The sequence below is a fragment of the Mobula birostris genome, chromosome 16 (assembly GCF_030028105.1).
Source record: "Mobula birostris isolate sMobBir1 chromosome 16, sMobBir1.hap1, whole genome shotgun sequence".
NCBI classification, from domain to species: Eukaryota; Metazoa; Chordata; class Chondrichthyes; order Myliobatiformes; family Myliobatidae; genus Mobula; species Mobula birostris.
The window spans coordinates 367320-385284 of NC_092385.1; the positions used below are offsets into that span (position 1 = coordinate 367320).

The following is a 17965-nucleotide window of genomic DNA, read 5'->3' on the forward strand; positions in this document are numbered from 1 at the left end:
ACAGTAGGTGGATTAGAGTCCTTCCGAGAAACCGAGTGCAAAGAATAATAATGTTCTCGTTCTCTCTCTCTCTCTCTCTCTGTCTCCCCCCTCCCTGTCTGTCTGTCTCTCTCTCACTCTCTGCTGTCTCTCTCCTTCTCTCCCTCCCTCTGTCAGTCTCTCTGTGTCTCTCTCCTTCTCTCTCATTCTGTCTCTCTCTCTCTCTCTCCCCTCTCTCTCCTTCTCACCCCTTTCTGTCAGTCTCTCTCTCGCTCTCCCCCACTCTCTTTGTCTGTCTATCTCCATCTCTCATGCTCTCCCCTCTCTCGCTCTCTCTCTCTCGCTATCCCTCTCTCCCCCACTCTCTCTAAGCCAAACACTCATGCTACCCTGCTTTTCAATCAGAATATTCAAAAGTAAGCTTTTGAAACAAATACCGATTTTCTTTAAATGAAATTAATGAGAGAATCTGCACGTTTTATTCTAACCTTATCTTCGAATTTTACTCTGACTCAGTTTTTGCTAAATCTACTGAATATTTTATGAACAAATTATGAACATATAAAACTTTATTGCTTGAAATTATTTGACAACACCTCCGCACACCTGCTACTATCATTTCATTAAATGCCAATATCGCCATTTCCAGGGAAGGTTTTGGTATCACAAGAGAGTTTTCCTCTCCTATTAATAAGCATCTGAATCACTGAGTTTTCATTGAGCAGCCGCTCCAGAACTCACAACGATTCGCTGATCCACACAGCAGGACAGAGAGAGCACACTCTGCGGTAGGAAGGTTTCATAGTCATAGTCATACTTTATTGATCCCGGGGGAAATTGGTTTTCGTTACAGTTGCGCCATAAATAATAAATAGTAATAAAACCGTAAATAGTTAAATAGTAATATGTAAATTATACCAGGAAATAAGTCCAGGACCAGCCTATTGGCTCAGGGTGTCTGATCCTCCATGGGAGGAGTTGTGAAGTTTGATGGCCACAGGCAGGAATGACTTCCTATGACGCTCTGTGTTGCATCTCGGTGGAATGAGTCTCTGGCTGAATGTACTCCTGTGCCCACCCAGTACATTATGTAGTGGATGGGAGACATTGTCCAAGATGGCATGCAACTTGGACAGCATCCTCTTTTCAGACACCACTGTCAGAGAGTCCAGTTCCATCCCCACAACACCATTGGCCTTACGAATGTGCTTGTTGATTCTGTTGGTGTCTACAACCCTCAGCCTGCTGCCCCAGCACACAACAGCAAACATGATAGCACTGGCCACCACAGATTCGTAGAACATCCTCAGCATCGTCCGGCAGATGTTAAAGGATCTCAGTCTCCTCAGGAAATAGAGACGGCTCTGACCCTTCTTGTAGACAGCCTCAGTGTTGTTTGACCAGTCCAGTTTTTTATCAACTCGTATCCCTAGGTATTTGCAATCCTCCACCATGTCCACACTGACCCCCTGAATGGAAACAGGGGTCACCGGTACCTTACCCCTCCTCAGGTCTACCACCAGCTCCTTAGTCTTTTTCACATTCAGCTGTAGATAATTCTGCTCACACCATGTGTCAAAGTTTCCTACCGTAGCCCTGTACTCAGCCTCATCTCCTTTGCTGATGCATCCAACTATGGCAGAGTCATCAGAAAACTTCTGAGGATGACAAGATTCTGTGCAGTAGTTGAAGTCCGAGACGTAAATGGTGAAGAGAAAAGGAGATAAGACAGTCCCCTGTGGAGCCCCAGTGCTGCTGATCACTCTGTCGGACACACACTGTTGCAAGCACACGTACTGTGGTCTGCCAGTCAGGTAGTCAAGAATCCATGACACCAGGGAAGCATCTACCTGCATCGCTGTCAGTTTCTCCCCCAGCAGAGCAGGGCGGATGGTGTTGAACGCACTGGAGAAGTCAAAAAACATGACCCTCACAGTGCTCGCTGGCTTGTCCAGGTGGGCGTAGACACGGTTCAACAGGTAGACGATGGCATCCTCAACTCCCTGTCGGGGCTGGTAGGCGAACTGGAGGGGATCTAAGTATTTGCTGGTTCTGTAATGGATCAGAGTCCAGGAACAGCAGTGTGGAATGTAGCAGAAATTCCAAAGAATGCCTTCCGGGCTGCTCAATTTATCTTTGAAAATTATGAATGGATGACCATAGATCTTCGAATTGTGGTTGCATTAATAATCATTGAAGTGATTTACTCCCCCGTCCTCGCTATCATTGCTCTTCCCGGTGAGGCTCTCTCCAAAGTTCAACTATGCAACAATATTTAACGTTTTCTCATGTTTATCGCCCATTTGAAATTATTGCTGCTGTCGCACACTCCGTATAAGAAATTTTGAAAGCTTCAAATTCTGCAACGATGCTGTTCACTGTGACTCTTGGCACTGTACAGGTCAATGATCTAATCGGTAAATTCTGTTCAATCGTTGCACACATCATTTCATGGCCGGAGCTTTGATATCTTGCCCCCGGAAACGTTGCTTCTTTTCTGTCGTTTCATCTCCCCTCGAGAATATCAGCTGCCGAATCAAGTTGCTTCCAGATCTTGTGTTAGCAATGCAAATTAATTTTCCAAATCCAAATCCGCAATATTCTCGCAGCCATCCGCTCTGTCAACTAAGCGCCAGCATCACTGCCCACTAGCCACAAATCGGATAAATTCTTAACAGAAAACGCTTTCTGCTGTCTGTCAATTGATTATTATTTTTTTCTCCTCCTCGTAGTGAACCTGGTGACGATTTTAATCTTGTCCAGAGGAAAGTGCGGTCTCTCCAGAGTTGTCATTCGCTACCTGGTTGCCATGGCAGCGGCAGATCGTATGGTCGTTGTTCTGGACCTGATATTGAGCAAGATTCCGGATACCTACGTGCCAGTGGAACGTTCCCTCCGGTCTAGGGTACACCAGTATGTAAAATTCATGCCGTCCTGCTTTTCGCCGCCACCGATTGTTCGGTCTGGTTCTCTGTCACGTTCGCCTTTGACCGGTTTGTGGCCATTTGTTGTCAGAAGCTGAAAACAAAATATTGCACTGGGAAACCTGCGGCTGTGATTCTGGGAACAGTGACTGTGATTAGCTGTTTAAGAAACACTTATCTGGTATTTTCGGCTCACAGGGCATTATGCACTGATAATTGCTCCATTTATTTGTAGGGAAACAGCATATTATGTGCCTTTATCTGTCGCAATACCAATGGATTTATTTAATTACCTCTTCACTCCTGTAATGCCATTCTTATTGGTTCTGCTGACGGGTTGCATTAACCGTCTGGCATGTTATAGCCACCAGCAGAGGGCGCAGGAGGCTCCATTGAGCTGACAAGGGACAGATTGCCACGGACCCGCACATGGAGAGCCACAGGAATTCCCTCGTTTTACTGCTGATCATCTCTGGCAATTTCGTCCTACTGGGGGCACCGTTCACTGTGTATTCTGCGTGGGACCGACCGTCTGCGGTGACACTTCCTCCTGATTCTCTGCGAGAACTGGGCTCGATGAACACGGCTCTTTACGCCGTCACCCAGACCAAGTTCAGGGAGCAACTGAAGGACGCGATAAAACACCCCCGGCTCTCTTTTTCAATCTTTTTATTAGTTTCATAAAAATAAACATAACATGGTAGTAGTACAGAATTATTGGGAATACATTGTTATAATTAACGAGTGATTATAAAGCCAGATAACGCTTAATGATAAAACTCCCAATGATATAGGATACAAATGAATAATATAAAACAAAGAAAAATATCTTTAAAAAATCATGAAAAAGGAAAAAAAATAATAACCCCCCCTTCCAAAAAAAACCTAATCTAAACAGAATTAATTGACTAAACCAGAAAAAAAAGACATGGGCTGTTTTGTAACATTGTAAAAAAAAAGAGAAAAAAAGAGAACCTTAGTGTCGACGACTCCGTTCCTCTCAAGCAACATTACAGACAAGTAAAATAAGTTTGGAAATGGTCAAATTACATCATATGAAAACGCTGAATAAATGGCCTCCAAGTCTTTACGAATTTAATAGAGAGGTCATAAACAACACTTCTATTTTTTTTTCCAAATTTAAACACAACATAGTTTGAGAAAACCAATGAGACGTGGTAGGAGGATTAATCTCTTTCCAATTCAGCAAAATGGATCTTTTAGCTATTAAAGTAAGAAATGCAATCATCCGACGAGCTGAAGAGGTTAAATGATTTGATTCTATCATTGGTAACCCAAAAATAGCAGTAATTGGGTGGGGTTGTAAGTCTATATTCAAAACCGTTGAAATAATATCAAAAATATCTTTCCAATATTTCTTCAACAAAGGACATGATCAAAACATGTGAGTTAAAGAAGCTATCTCGGAGTGACATCCATCACATATAGGATTTATATAAGAGTAATAACGAGATAATTTATCTTTGGACATATGAGCCCTGTGCACTACTTTAAAATGTATCAACACATGTTTAGCACATATAGAGGATGAGTTAACTAATTGGAGAATTTTTTCCCATTTTTCAATCAGTAGAGTAATCTTAAGTTCTCTTTCCCAATCAGTTTTAATTTTATTAGATAAATCAGGACATAAATTCATAATTATATTAAAAATAATTGCTACAACACCTTTCTGAAAAAGATTTAAATCTAATTTTTTATCCAAAATATCCATTGGATATAAATGTGGAAAATTAGGAGAAACAGTAACTTAAAAGTTTCTAACCTGTAGATATCTAAAAAAGTGAGATCAAGGTAAATTATATTTATTAGATAATTGTGCGCATGCGCCGGTCGTGCATGCAGCCTGGTACAGCCGTTCCGATCTGTTCTTACTTTCTTCTTCTTACTTTTTAATTTACGTTATTTTTTGTATTTTTTCTCTCACAGTAACACGTCGAAGCTGCACCCTCTCTAACATGCTGGTACAGAGAGTTTTATTTGGGTTTTCTTTAGCGCTGGAAATGGTTACATCCCGACACGCGGGACAGAAGCAAGGTTGCATCGTGTATTTCACGGACGAGCAAAGACCGGCCGGTTTAGCGAACAGAGCGGTCGACACCCCTGCTGAAATCCGGAGGAAAACACACAGAGGGGGATCACAAAGCCGAGGAAAGAGGACCGGGTCGAGACAACAGAGACTTTTGGAGAAGAGGAGTTCGGTGGGTAATACCGTTCCGGCTGGCCGGAAGTGCACTGAGAGCGGTAAGCGTATAGGAGTTGAGTGCTTACTGTTCTGGCTAACAACGGATGGTGCAATCCGGGGTATATTACGATCGAGGAACGTGTTTGCAGACTGGATATTGAACTTCTTACTGTTGGACTTCGGCCACATTCCACCGAGATTCAACACTGGGCGGCACGGGAGGTCGTCCCTGCCTGTGGCCATCGAACTTGCAGCTCCTGCCGTGGAGGGTCAGACACCCTGAGCCAATAGACTGGTTCTGGACTTATTTTCCATCTGGCATAGTTTTCATTTCGGTGTTTGATTGTTGGGGTTTTTTGTATTGCTATATTTACGCCCTATTCTTGGTTGCACCAACGAAACCAAACCAAATTTGTAACGAAACCAAATTTCCCTCGGGATTAATAAAGTATATCTATCTATCTATCTATCTATTCAAAGGACATAAAACAATTATCCAAAAATAAATCACGAAATTGTACTATACCTTTGATTTTCCAATCTAAATAAGCTTGATCCATAGTGGAAGGTTGAAAAAAGAAATTAGGTATAATAGGATTTGCTAAAATAAATTGGTTCAACCCAAAAAAATTTCGAAATTGAAACCATATACGTAAAGTATGCTTAACTATTGGATTATTCATTTGTTCATACAATTTAGAAAGAATGAAAGGAAGCGAAGTCCCTAAAACAGAACCCAATGAAAACCCTTGTAATGAATTACATTCAAGATTTACCCAATGTGGACTTGAAATTACATCCAAGTCCCGTCACCAAAATTTTAAGTATCAAATATTAATTGCCCAATAGTAAAATCTAAGATTCGGGAGCACTAACCCCCCTCCTTTTTTAGATTTCTGTAAATGCCCTTTACCCAGCCTAGGGTTTTTGTTCTGCCATATATATGAAGAAATTTTTGAATTAACATTATCAAAAAAAGATTTTGGAATAAAAATTGGTACCGATTGAAATACATATAACAATTTAGGCAAAATAATCATCTTGATAGCATTGATCCGACTGATCAATGACTGATCAATAACAAAGACATTGCTGACCATTTAGTAAACAAATGTTTAATCTAATCAATTAAAGGTAAAAAATTAGCTTTAAATAAATCTTTATGCTTTTTCGTGATTTTAATCCCTAAATATATAAAAGAGTCAGTAACCAATTTAAATGGTAAACATCCATAAATAGGAACCTGCTTATTTAGGGGAAATAATTCACTCTTATTAAGGTTTAATTTGTAACCAGAAAAAATTACTAAATTGAGCCAAAAAAGCTAAAATAGCAGGAATTAACTTCTCCGGATTAGAGATATATAATAACAAATCATCTGCATATAGTGATAATTTATGTATTTCATTTCTGCAGGTAATACCAAGAATATTGGGCGAGTCACGGATAGCAATTGCTAAAGGTTCAAGGGCGATATTAAATAGTAAAGGACTAAGAGGGCATCCTTGCCTAGTACCACGAAAAAGACGAAAAAAGGGAGATCTTTGATTATTAGTACAAACCGAAGCTACAGGAGTATGATATAACAATTTAATCCAGGATATAAATATCGGACTAAAATTAAATTTCTCGAACACACTAAATAAATATGGCCATTCAACTCTATCAAAGGCTTTCTCAGCATCTAATGAAATAATACATTCTGGAGTGTTAAGTGAGGGGGTATAAACAATATTCATTAACCTCCTGATATTAAAAGATGAATAACGGTTTTTAATAAATCCTGTTTGGTCCACAGATATAATTTGAGGTAATCCCTTCTCTAACTTAGTTGCTAAAATTTTTGAAAAAAATTTTGAATCTACATTCAAAAGAGATATTGGTCTATATGATACACAATCAGTAGGATCTTTATTCTTTTTAAGAATTAAATAAATAGAAGCTTCATAAAACGATTGTGGTAATTTACCTAAACTGATTGCTTCTTTGAATATTTTAGACAGCCAAGGAGAGAGAATAGAGGAAAAAGACTTAAAGAATTCCATTGTAAAACCATCCAGACCAGGTGCTTTACCGGAATTCATTGATGAGATTACAGCTGTTATTTCTTCCTCTGTAATAGGAGTTTCTAATGTTAAACAGTCTTTGGGTGATAATTTTGGAAAATTCAATTTTCTTAGAAAATCATGCATGATGTTAAAATCATGAGGAAGGTCAGAATGGGATAAAGAAGTATAAAATTCTTGAGAGGTTTTGTTTATCTCGTCATGATCAACTGTTAAAGTATCATCATATTTACGAAGCTTAGTAATTTGACGTTTAACCAAAGTAGATTTCAATTGATTAACTAATAATTTACCCGATTTATCACTATGAATATAAAACTGATTTCTGGTTTTCATTAATTGATTTTCGATCGAGGATGTTAATAGTAAACTATGTTCCATTTGAAGTTCAACTCTCTGTTTATAAAGCACCTTGCTAGGAGCAATAGCACATTTTTTTTTATCAATTTCTTTAATTTTATCAACCAACAAAGGTATTTCATTTTTAGTACGTTTTTTCAAACCAACAGAATAGGAAATAAACTGTCCGCGGATATAATCTTTAAAAGCATCCCATACTGTTTCGTTGGAAACTTCTTCCATAGTATCAGTTGAAAAGAAGAAATCAATCTGTCCCTTCATAAACTTGACAAAGTCCAAGTCTTGAAGCAAATTAGAATTAAATCGCCATTGTATATTAGTAGAAGAAGTATCCATTAACTTAATAGAAAGTTTCATTGGAGCATTTTCCAAAATAGCGATAATGTCTTAATTGCAATCAATTACAGATGGAATTAATCGAGAGTCAATAAAAAAGTAGTCAATTCGAGAATAAGAATGGTAAATATGTGAAAAGAATGAAAATTCTTTGTCCTTTGGGTGTAGAAATCTCCAAGTTTCTGAAATCCCAGAATCAGTCATAAAAGACTGACTCTCGTTGCTGCAGCGATGTCATGAATGAGTGATGTTTCCCTGCCGGGCCCAACTGATTCACCACTCATGCAGGCAATCTCCACACCAATGGGGACCCGTGTAATTACATCTTCTTCTCATTACTCACTCGCTTTACTAACGGGCATGATTCATCACTCCAGCTCAACTGACGATCCTTTCAATCGTTTTTTTTTTCTGCATTCACCCGTTTATAACCCCCACTCTTCCCGAGTGGAACGACCTACGTTTGTCAGTGTAGATCAGTGCCGCCCTTGTGACCCACAGTTCTGTCTTGCAAGTCCCACTATTCACCTGGTTCGGATGCACTGCACCGCTCCAGCGTGCGATTCTGTGTTGCCGAAACCTCTCCTGTTGAACGGTCCAGTTCCCCCAGTTCACAGTTCGAGACTAGAAATAAGTTCTTTTCTCGTGTCCCGGGTATCGCGGACTGAGACCAAGGATTTCAGAAACATCTTGCAATCTCAATGTTAGCGGAAGCTTGAAAAATCGATGTTAGTTTTGTGGAAATGCGGATGTCAGTCCGTAATATGGGGTGCAATTGCTGTAGATTTTGGCCGCGGGGGATGGCGAGGACAGACACGTTGCGGGATTTCAATGTGAAAATAACGCCGGGGAAATACAGCGTACATACTTTGCTGTTATGCCTATAGAGATCTATGGACTTAAAACTCTGGAACGGCTTTTTCCTTCACACCTAGCACAGACGTAATGTCATTGGCGTGTGTCCCAAACTTACCAGACTACCCCAAATCTATCAAAGTCATTTAGAGTCATTGGACCAGCCGGTAAAATGGGCTGAAAAGTGGTAGATGTAATTTCATTCAGGTAACTGCGAGCTGTTGCACTTTGGAAGGACTTACATGTTGAATGTTGGAGCACCGATGAGTGCGGTGGAACAGGGGGTTCGGAGAGTAGAGATCCATAATCTCTCGAAAGCGGCATCACAGTTCGATAGGGTCGTAAAGAGAGCTTTTGGTACATTGACCTACATAAGTCAAGGTATTGAGTATCGGAGACGAGATGTTATGTTGAAGTTTCATGACGTTTGTGAGGCCGAATTAGGAGTATTGTATGCAGTTCTGGAAGGTCACCTTTCTGAAGGAAAGTTATCAATGAGATTGATATCATAGAGATTTAACGAGAACGTTGCGGGGTCTTGAGGACAGAGTTATAAGGACAGCTTGAACAGGTTATCACTTTATTCCCTGGATCGTAGGAGAATGACGGGAGATTTGGTAAAGGTGTACAACATTTTGACGGGTATGGATAGGGTAATTTCAAGCAGCCTCTGCCCCTCTGAGGTTGGCTGGGACTGATGGTCATGGTTTAAGGATGTAAGGTGAAATGTTTAAGGGGAACATGAGCGGAAAGAGTGCGGTGAGAGTGGAACAGGCTGTCAGTGGAAGTAATGACTGCAGGATCGCTTGCAACATTTAACAGAAGTTTGAATAAGTGCATGGACGGAAGTGAAGTGCAGGGCTATGGTCATGGAGCAAGTCGATGGTACTCGGTGGCATAGTTCAGCATGACTATACGGGCCGAAGGGCCTGTTTCGGTGCTGTATTTCCCCGTGTCTTTAGAAATTTCCACCCAGACTACCACACACACCGTGAGATAAGATCTCCCTCAGCCCTGGGGATTTGTTCTTATTTACGGACACGAGAATGTCGACATTTTATTAATGGAAAACAGCAGCAGAATTTCCCCTTCACTTTACTGAATACCGCTTTCCTGACGAGTATCGACGGGCAGTATTAATTTTGTGTCCTCTTCCATGACTCCTACTCTACATTGAGATTGCACGGAGAGTCCCCCTGCAGTACCAGCACTGTCCACCAGCGTTTGTTTGTCCATGTTTCGCTGAAAATGAAAACCTTCGCATTAATCTTAATAGCGTCAGCCAGGGAATTCCCTTCATCCCCAATTGTTCATATTGAACAATTTCCCGCACGCGGCAGGTTACCGCGACTTCACGCAAACAATATGCTGTAAATTCAGGTATTTCATGAATGAGATAAAACTTTCTCCATCGAGCGTGAAGATTAACAATTAATTTTATTGGATTTCTCGACCGCGAGTGAGATCACTGGCAGGGCTTTCTCCTTCTAAGAGACAAATCACCTCAGCATAGAGTAAACGGAACAATCACGGCTGCTGGTGGCGCAACACTGACCACGCGGGTATTGTCACTGCGTGTTCAGACCGGTCACCGACTCAGAGACAAGGTCACTCCCTCAATGTCGGCAATCATGTTAGAAATGTTTTTTTTTATCAGGTCCATGAATATCCGCACAGATCATCTCATTGCTCATTCAGAACTTCCCTCACTAAACTAATACAGTACTGTCGTTACATTTCCTGTCCCAACTCGGACACAGCAGTGACGTTCAAGATTCAAAGATTCGAGATTCAAAAAACTTCATTGCCATTCTAACCATACATCAGCGCTGCAGGGCAGAATGAGACAGCGTTCCTCAGGGGCAGTGCAATCATAACATAACAAACGCAACAGTAAATAATAAACATAACAATAAATAGTAAAACACAACAGCCACATATCAGTTAAATCAGTTATAAGTGCCCAGTGCAAGTTAAAAGTGTCCAAAGCAGAGTCAGGTGGAGCAGCTATTTAGCAGTCTGACTGCCTGTGGGAGGAAGCTGTTTAGTAGCCTTGTGGTTTTAGTTTTGATGCTCCTGTAACGTTTGCCTGATGGCAGAAGTTCATATTTAAACTCATCATTTAACACAATTTTACTGTCAATAATAACACGCTATCATCATTGACCACGGACTGTGACTGAATATCCGAGCACAATCAGCACGTTGATATTATATTTAATTCTAAGTGCCCATCCCCTAGTCTGCATATTAAATTGTTAATTTTCCATCAAGAGGCAAAGTGTACAATCACGGGATGAACTATTCAGTTATCCGTCTGCGAAAAATCAAATTAAGACAATTTGCTAAACGATCTCCAATTAAAACACGAATCCCTATATTATTTGAATCTCAGGATAATTTAGTAATTACCCATTCAAACTAAGTCTATCATCAAAGTCCGTATATGTTACCATATCCCATCTTAAGATCTTTTTCCTTTCTGGCTTTTACAGGAGGGTATGGAAGAGAAGTAAACGATTTTTCCCCAGCTGCTACACATAAACAGAGACGCTGCCAAACAACTGATGAACACAAAACCCACGAACTCTACAAAGAAACCTAATACTGAGAAAGTGCGTTTTAAAGATTCGTGAATGTAAGTCTGTACGCAGCAGGGGATCAAATCAAGGCAGATCTGCAGACGGAGAAGGACGTGAATCAGTTCCTATTGGATCGGCACAAACACTCAACTTGGCATACTGACCGCGTGTCTTTGACTTCCTGGAGAGCCACTACCGGGATTGAAGAGGTCAGCAGACCCGAACATAAACTGAATGATATGCCAAAAATGTTAGAGCCATCAAAGCCGTAATTTGGGCCTTAAAAAAAGACACTTCAGTTCAATAAACAGAACAGACTGTGCATTTGTAAACACCACAGCGCTGACGTGGGGAATAATGGGGACACGATTGTTTTTCTTTCATCCCGCCCCTCCCTTACCCAATTAGCTTTATCTATCACCTTCTAGCCTGTCTTCATCTCCTCCAGCTTCATATTCCAGCTTGATCCTCCTTCAGTTCCAGTGTGATTAGACCATTATATATAAGGCGGCAGCAGTCCACTCGGCAGGTCGAGTCTGCTCTCCCATTCTATCATGGCTTATTTATAACTACTTTCAACCCCATTCTCCCGCCTTCTCCCAGTGACGTGGCATCCGGACTAACCAAGAACCAACCAATCCGCCCTTTAATATACTCAGTGATTTGGCGTCCATAGCCGTCGGTGGCAATGAATTACACAGGTTCAACACCATCTGGCTAAACGAATTCCTTCTCATCTCTGCTCTAAATGGACGTCCTCCTGTACTGAGGCTGTACCCTCTGGTCCTGTTTCCACACTTACTCCATCTAGGCCTCTCAATATTCGATAGGTTTCCATAAGTCCACCCTCCTTGTTCTAAACTCAGGCGAGTACAGGTTCAGAACCTTCAAACTCTCATACGTTCAGACTTGCATTCCCGGAATCATTGTCGTGAACCTCCTCTGGACCCTTCCCAATAAGAGCACAACTTTCCTTAATGAGGCGGCCCAGCGCGATCACAACACTTCCTGCGATTTTATGAATGCCTTTTAAAGCCTCAGCGTTGCATCCTTGCTCTTATTTTTTAGTGGTCTGGAAATGGCTGCCATTTAGAAATAGTCAACGACTTTATTCATTTTATCGAAGTGCATATCCATACACTTTCTTCCAGTATATTCCATCCGTCACTCTTTGCCCAATATCCTAATCAGTGTAAATCTTTCTGTAAAGCTCCCTGCTTCTTAAAAAACTATATGCCCCTCAAACTATCGTTGTATCGGCTGCAAACTTGGCCACAAATTTAAACCAAAAAACACAATTCCGGCATCCAAAATAGTTTGCACATAGCAGGAAGAGAAGTGGTTCCAATATGGTCCCCTGCAGAACACCACGAGTAACTGGCAGTCAATAAAATAGACATCCTTTATTTCGACTCTTTGCCCAATGTCTGATAGCCAGATAGCTATCGATGCCAGTATTTTCCTGTAATACCATGCGCTCTTGTCTTGTTCAGAAACCTCCTATGTGGCATGTTGTCGAAAACCTTCTGAAAATCAAAAGTTGTAAAAAAAATTTCTTTTGTCTCCGCTGATTGTTGTTTCCTCAAAGAATTCCAACAGAATTGTCAGGAAAAAGTTCTCCTTAAGGAAAATACAGTGAAATTGGCCTGTTTTATCATGTACCTCTAAGGACCCCGAAACCTCATCCTTAAAAATGCAACCCAAAATCTTCCCAACGTTTGAGATCAGACTGACTGGCCTATAAATTCTTTTAAAAGAGTCGGGTGACATTTGCAGTTTTCCAGTCACCCAGATCCATTTCAGACTCCAGTGACACTTGAAAGATCATTACTATCGCCTCCACAATCGCTTCAGCTCCCTCTTTCTGAACCATCGGTTTTACTCCATCCGGCCCAGGTGAATTGTTAATTCTTAAGACCACTAAATTTGTCAAACGTCTTCTTCTCAGTAATAATGCCTACACTACCTTGTGACTCCGCGACTCTCTCCAATTTCTGACCGATATCTATCATAGCGAAGAGTGAATCAAATGCCTTTTGATGTCGTCCGCTATTACCAACTCTTCAGCGTCATTTTCCAACGGTCCGACATCCACTTTTGTCTCTTTGACTCTTTAATACTCTGAAAACAGTTTTGGGATCATTTTAATGTTATTGTTTGTTTATTTTAATATTTCATTTCGCTCATTGTATTTTTGGTTGCTTTGTCTCAGTTTTTAAAAGCTTCCCACTCCTCTGGTGTCCCGCCATGTTCCATGTCCTTTGCTATTATGCTGCCCTCGCATTCCCTGGTCAGATATATTTATACTCTATTTATTTATATATTGCTATATTTATACTCTATTCTTGGTTGGGCCAACTGTAACGAAAATCAATTTCCCTCGGGATCGATAAAGTATGACTATGACTATATGGGAGCCTCATCCTCCCCTTAGAATACTTCTTCCGAAAGAATCTATCCTGCGCCATCTGAAATGCTGCCTGAAACTCCAGCCACTGATCTTCGGCCACCATCCCTGCGACCATCGCCTTCCTTTTCGCAGATCCTTACGGATGCCTCTGAATGTCTGTTTCTTCCACTATGATACCGACACATCTAATTTTAGCTCGTCATACTCAGATCGCAAGGTGAGTTCTATTCTATCAGATTATGCTCATTGTCTCTTAAGGGTTCCTTTACTGGAGTCAAATCTGGTTCATTACACAGCACCCACACCAGAAGCGTCATTTCGTTGTGGGCTGACCCAGAAACTGCGCTCAAAAAGCATCTTCATTCTGCATATTCCGTCTGGAAATATTTTCCAACTTTTCCAGATTATCAAGTTCCCGCTGCAGTTTTTGACAGCCTTCCTCGTTGTACACTACGCTTCCAGCCTTAGTGTCGTCCTCAAATTTGCTGATCCAATTTAACCCATTATCATCTAGATCGTTGATAAACATCACTATCCTTTCTTTATCAATCTTCCGCGGAAGACTCCCGAAGAGTAATTAGACACAACCTACCACGCTCCAGGCCCTGTTGTCTATCCATAATCAGACATTGTCTTTCATATTCCTAAGAATACCTTCCAATAATTTACCTACTGGTGTCGTCAGGCTCACCGGCCTATAATTTTCCGGCGTCTTCTTATAGCTATCCGTGAACAACTTTAGCTACCCTCCAATCCTCCAGCATCGCAACCATGGCTAAAGATATATGAAATTCCTTTGCCAGGGCTAGTACAATTTCATCACTCGCCTCCCACCGGGTCCGATGGACACTTTGTCAGGAGCTGTGGATTTATCCATCTTAATTTGTCTCAAGACAGCCAGTACCTCCTCATGGTTTCAATGTCCATTTAGAAATCGTCCGTCAGCGGGGAAGAAACTGTTCCTGAATCGCTGAATGTGTGTCTCCAGACTCCTGTACCTTCTTCCAGACGGTAATACTGAGAGGACGGCATGCCCTGAGTGATGTAGGTCCTTCGTAAGGGAGGTTGCGTTTCTGATACACTGTTCTTTGTAGGTGTCTTGAATCCTACGGGGGCTAGGAAACAAAACGGATCTGACAAATTTTACAATTACCTGTAGCTTCAATTATTCTGCTGCAGCCTGACGGAATGGTCTCCACGGTACACCTGCAGATGTTTCAGGTGACAAGCCAAATGTCTTCAAACTCCTGATGAAATATAGCCACTGTCTTTCCCTCTTAATTGTTCTATCGACATTTTGGGACCAGATTAGATCCTAGGAGATTTTGACACCCAGCACCTTTAAAGTGCCCACTCTCTCCACTTCTGATCCCTCAATGAGGATCGATTGGCGTTTCTTTCTCTTTCCCTTCCTGAAGCTCACAATCAGCCCTTTCCTCTCACTGACATTGAGTGTAAGGTTGTTGCTGCGACACTGCTCAACCAGCTGGTACATCTCGCTCCTGTACACCCTCTGGCATTCTACCAACAATATTTTATCATCACTGATTTTATAGATGGTATTTGAACTATAGCTAGCACACAATCCTAGGTATAGAGGGACTAGAGCACTGGGCGAAGCGCACACTCCTGACGTGCGCCAGTGTTGATCATTGGGGAGTGGTATTATCTCCAATACGTACATATTGTGGTCTTCCGGTTAGTAAGTCCAGGATCGAATTGCAGAGGGTGGTACAGAGGCCCAGATTCTGTAGTTCATGGTTCAGGACTGTGGGGATGATAGGGTTAAACTCTGAGCTCGAGCGAACGAACAGCATCCTGACATAAAGGTTTTCTTTTTCCCCACGTGATCTAAGGCCGTGTGTGGAACCATTGAGATGGTGTCTGCCGTAGATCTAGTGTGGCGATAGACAAATTGCAGTAGATCTCTCATTGACTGAATTGGATGAAAATTGGGAATCAGATTAGAAGCAACAAAATGAATTAGACCTTGACATACTGTACCTTCTATGCATGATCGATTTGAAATCATACACTCCTTCATCGGAAAAGTTGACACAATTAATTCAAATAGAGGAACTGTTTTCTAAAGATATAAACATGATCTTTGGAATGGATAAGCGCAGAATACTAAACTTAAGGACTGGTATAATGAGACTAACAATACGCAAAACAGATCAGCAGGATACAATACGACTGATGGAGGAATATGAAACGTAAGATTTCAACAAGCAAAGAAAATAGATCACAGTGCGATAAAGGGAAAAGTTAGAAAAAAAACATCCTTCAAGGCCGAAGAAAATCTGCTAAACAGTGACAATGTAACAAAAGCTATAAACACCCTTGTTATACCCATTCATTCACCAAAACCTTGATTTAAAATACAAAGCCATAAAACTCACTGCACCTTGCTGGAAATTCAAACTGTATACAGATTTAGAAACAGAGTCCTCAAATTAAATCACGACCGACACATTATTCCAGACATAATAACCGTCCGTATATAATATTACAAGATAAGGAAGCAAGAACAAGTTACATATAGAACATAGAATAGTACAGCAAAGTACAGGCCCTTCGGCCCACAATGTTGTACTGACCCTCAAACTCTGCCTCCCATATAAGTCCCCACCTTAAATTCCTCCATATACCTGTCTAGTAGTCTCTTAAACTTCACTAGTGTATCTGCCTCCACCACTGACTCAGGCAGTGTATTCCACACACCAACCACTCTCTGAGTAAAAAAACCTTCCTCTAATATCCCCCTTGAACTTCCCACCCCTTACCTTAAAGCCATGTCCTCTTGCATTGAGCAGTGGTGCCCTGGGGAAGAGGCGCTGGCTATCCACTCTATCTATTCCTCTTATTATCTTGTACACCTCTATCATGTCTCCTCTCATCCTCCTTCTCTCCAAAGAGTAAAACCCTAGCTCCTTTAATCTCTGATCAGAATGCATACTCTCTAAACCAGGCAGCATCCTGGTAAATCTCCTCTGTGCCCTTTCCAATGCTTCCACAACCTTCCTATAGTGAGGCGACCAGAACTGGACACAGTTCAGTTTAGTGTGGCCTAACCAGAGTTTTATAGAGCTGCACCATTACATTGCGACTCTTAAACTCTATCCCTCGACTTATGAAAGCTAACACCGCATAAGCTTTCTTAACTACCCTATCCACCTGTGAGGCAAATTTCAGGGATCAGTGGACATGTACCCCCAGATCCCTCTGCTCCTCCACACTACCAAGTATCCTGCCATTTACTTTGTACTCTGCCTTGGAGTTTGCCCTTCCAAAGTGTACCACCTCACACTTCTCCAGGTTGAACTCTATCTGCCACTTCTCAGCCCACTTCTGCATCCTATCAATGTCTCCCTTTAATCTTCGACAATCCTCTATACTATCTACAACACCATCAACCTTTGTGTCGTCTGAAAACTTGCCAACCCAGCCTTCCAGGTTGTTAATAAAAATCACGAAAAGTAGAGGTCCCAGAACAGATCCTTGTGGGACACCACTAGTCACAATCCTCCAATCTGAATGTACTCCCTCCACCACCACCCTCTTGCCTTCTGCAGGCAAGCCAATTCTGAATCCACCTGGCAAAACTTCCCTGGATCCCATGCCTTCGGACTTTCTGAATAAGCCTACCGTGTGGAACCTTGTCAAATGCCTTACTAAAATCCATATAGATCACATCCACTGCACTACCCTCATCTATATGCCTGGTCACCTCCTCAAAAAACTCTATCAGGCTTGTTAGACACGATCTGCCCTTCACAAAGCCATGCTGACTGTCCCTGATCAGACCATGATTCTCTAAATGCCTATAGATCCTATCTCTAAGAATCTTTCCCAACAGCTTTCCCACCACAGACGTAAGGCTCACTGGTCTATAATTACCCGGACTATCCCTACGACCTTTTTTGAACAAGGGGACAACATTCGCCTCCCTCCAATCCTCCGGTACCATTCCCGTGGACAACATCCTAGCCAGGGGCTCAGCAATCTCTTCTCTCGCCTCGTGGAGCAGCCTGGGGAATATTCTGTCAGGCCCCGGGGACTTATCTGTCCTAATGTATTTTAACAACTCCAACACCTCCTCTCCCTTAATATCAACATGCTCCAGAACATCAACCTCACTCATATTGTCCTCGCCATCATCAAGTTCCCTCTCATTGGTGAATACCGAAGAGAAGTATTCATTGAGGACCTCGCTCACTTCCACAGCCTCCAGGTACATCTTCCCA

At 41.7% G+C, this 17965-nt stretch overlaps 1 protein-coding gene across 4 annotated transcripts in view; it reads left to right on the plus strand.

Annotated features, from left to right (window-relative positions):
- The window catches only part of LOC140210909 (uncharacterized), a 29310-nt gene extending 23676 nt beyond the window's left edge, over positions 1–5634 (plus strand). For all 4 annotated transcript variants that reach the window (XR_011889330.1, XR_011889328.1, XR_011889329.1 and 1 more), the window contains 2 exons: positions 2712–2892; positions 4854–5634. The gene's annotated coding sequence lies outside the window, so the exon portion shown is untranslated. The remainder of the gene's footprint in view (positions 1–2711; positions 2893–4853) is intronic.
- The last annotated feature ends 12331 nt before the right edge of the window (positions 5635–17965 follow it).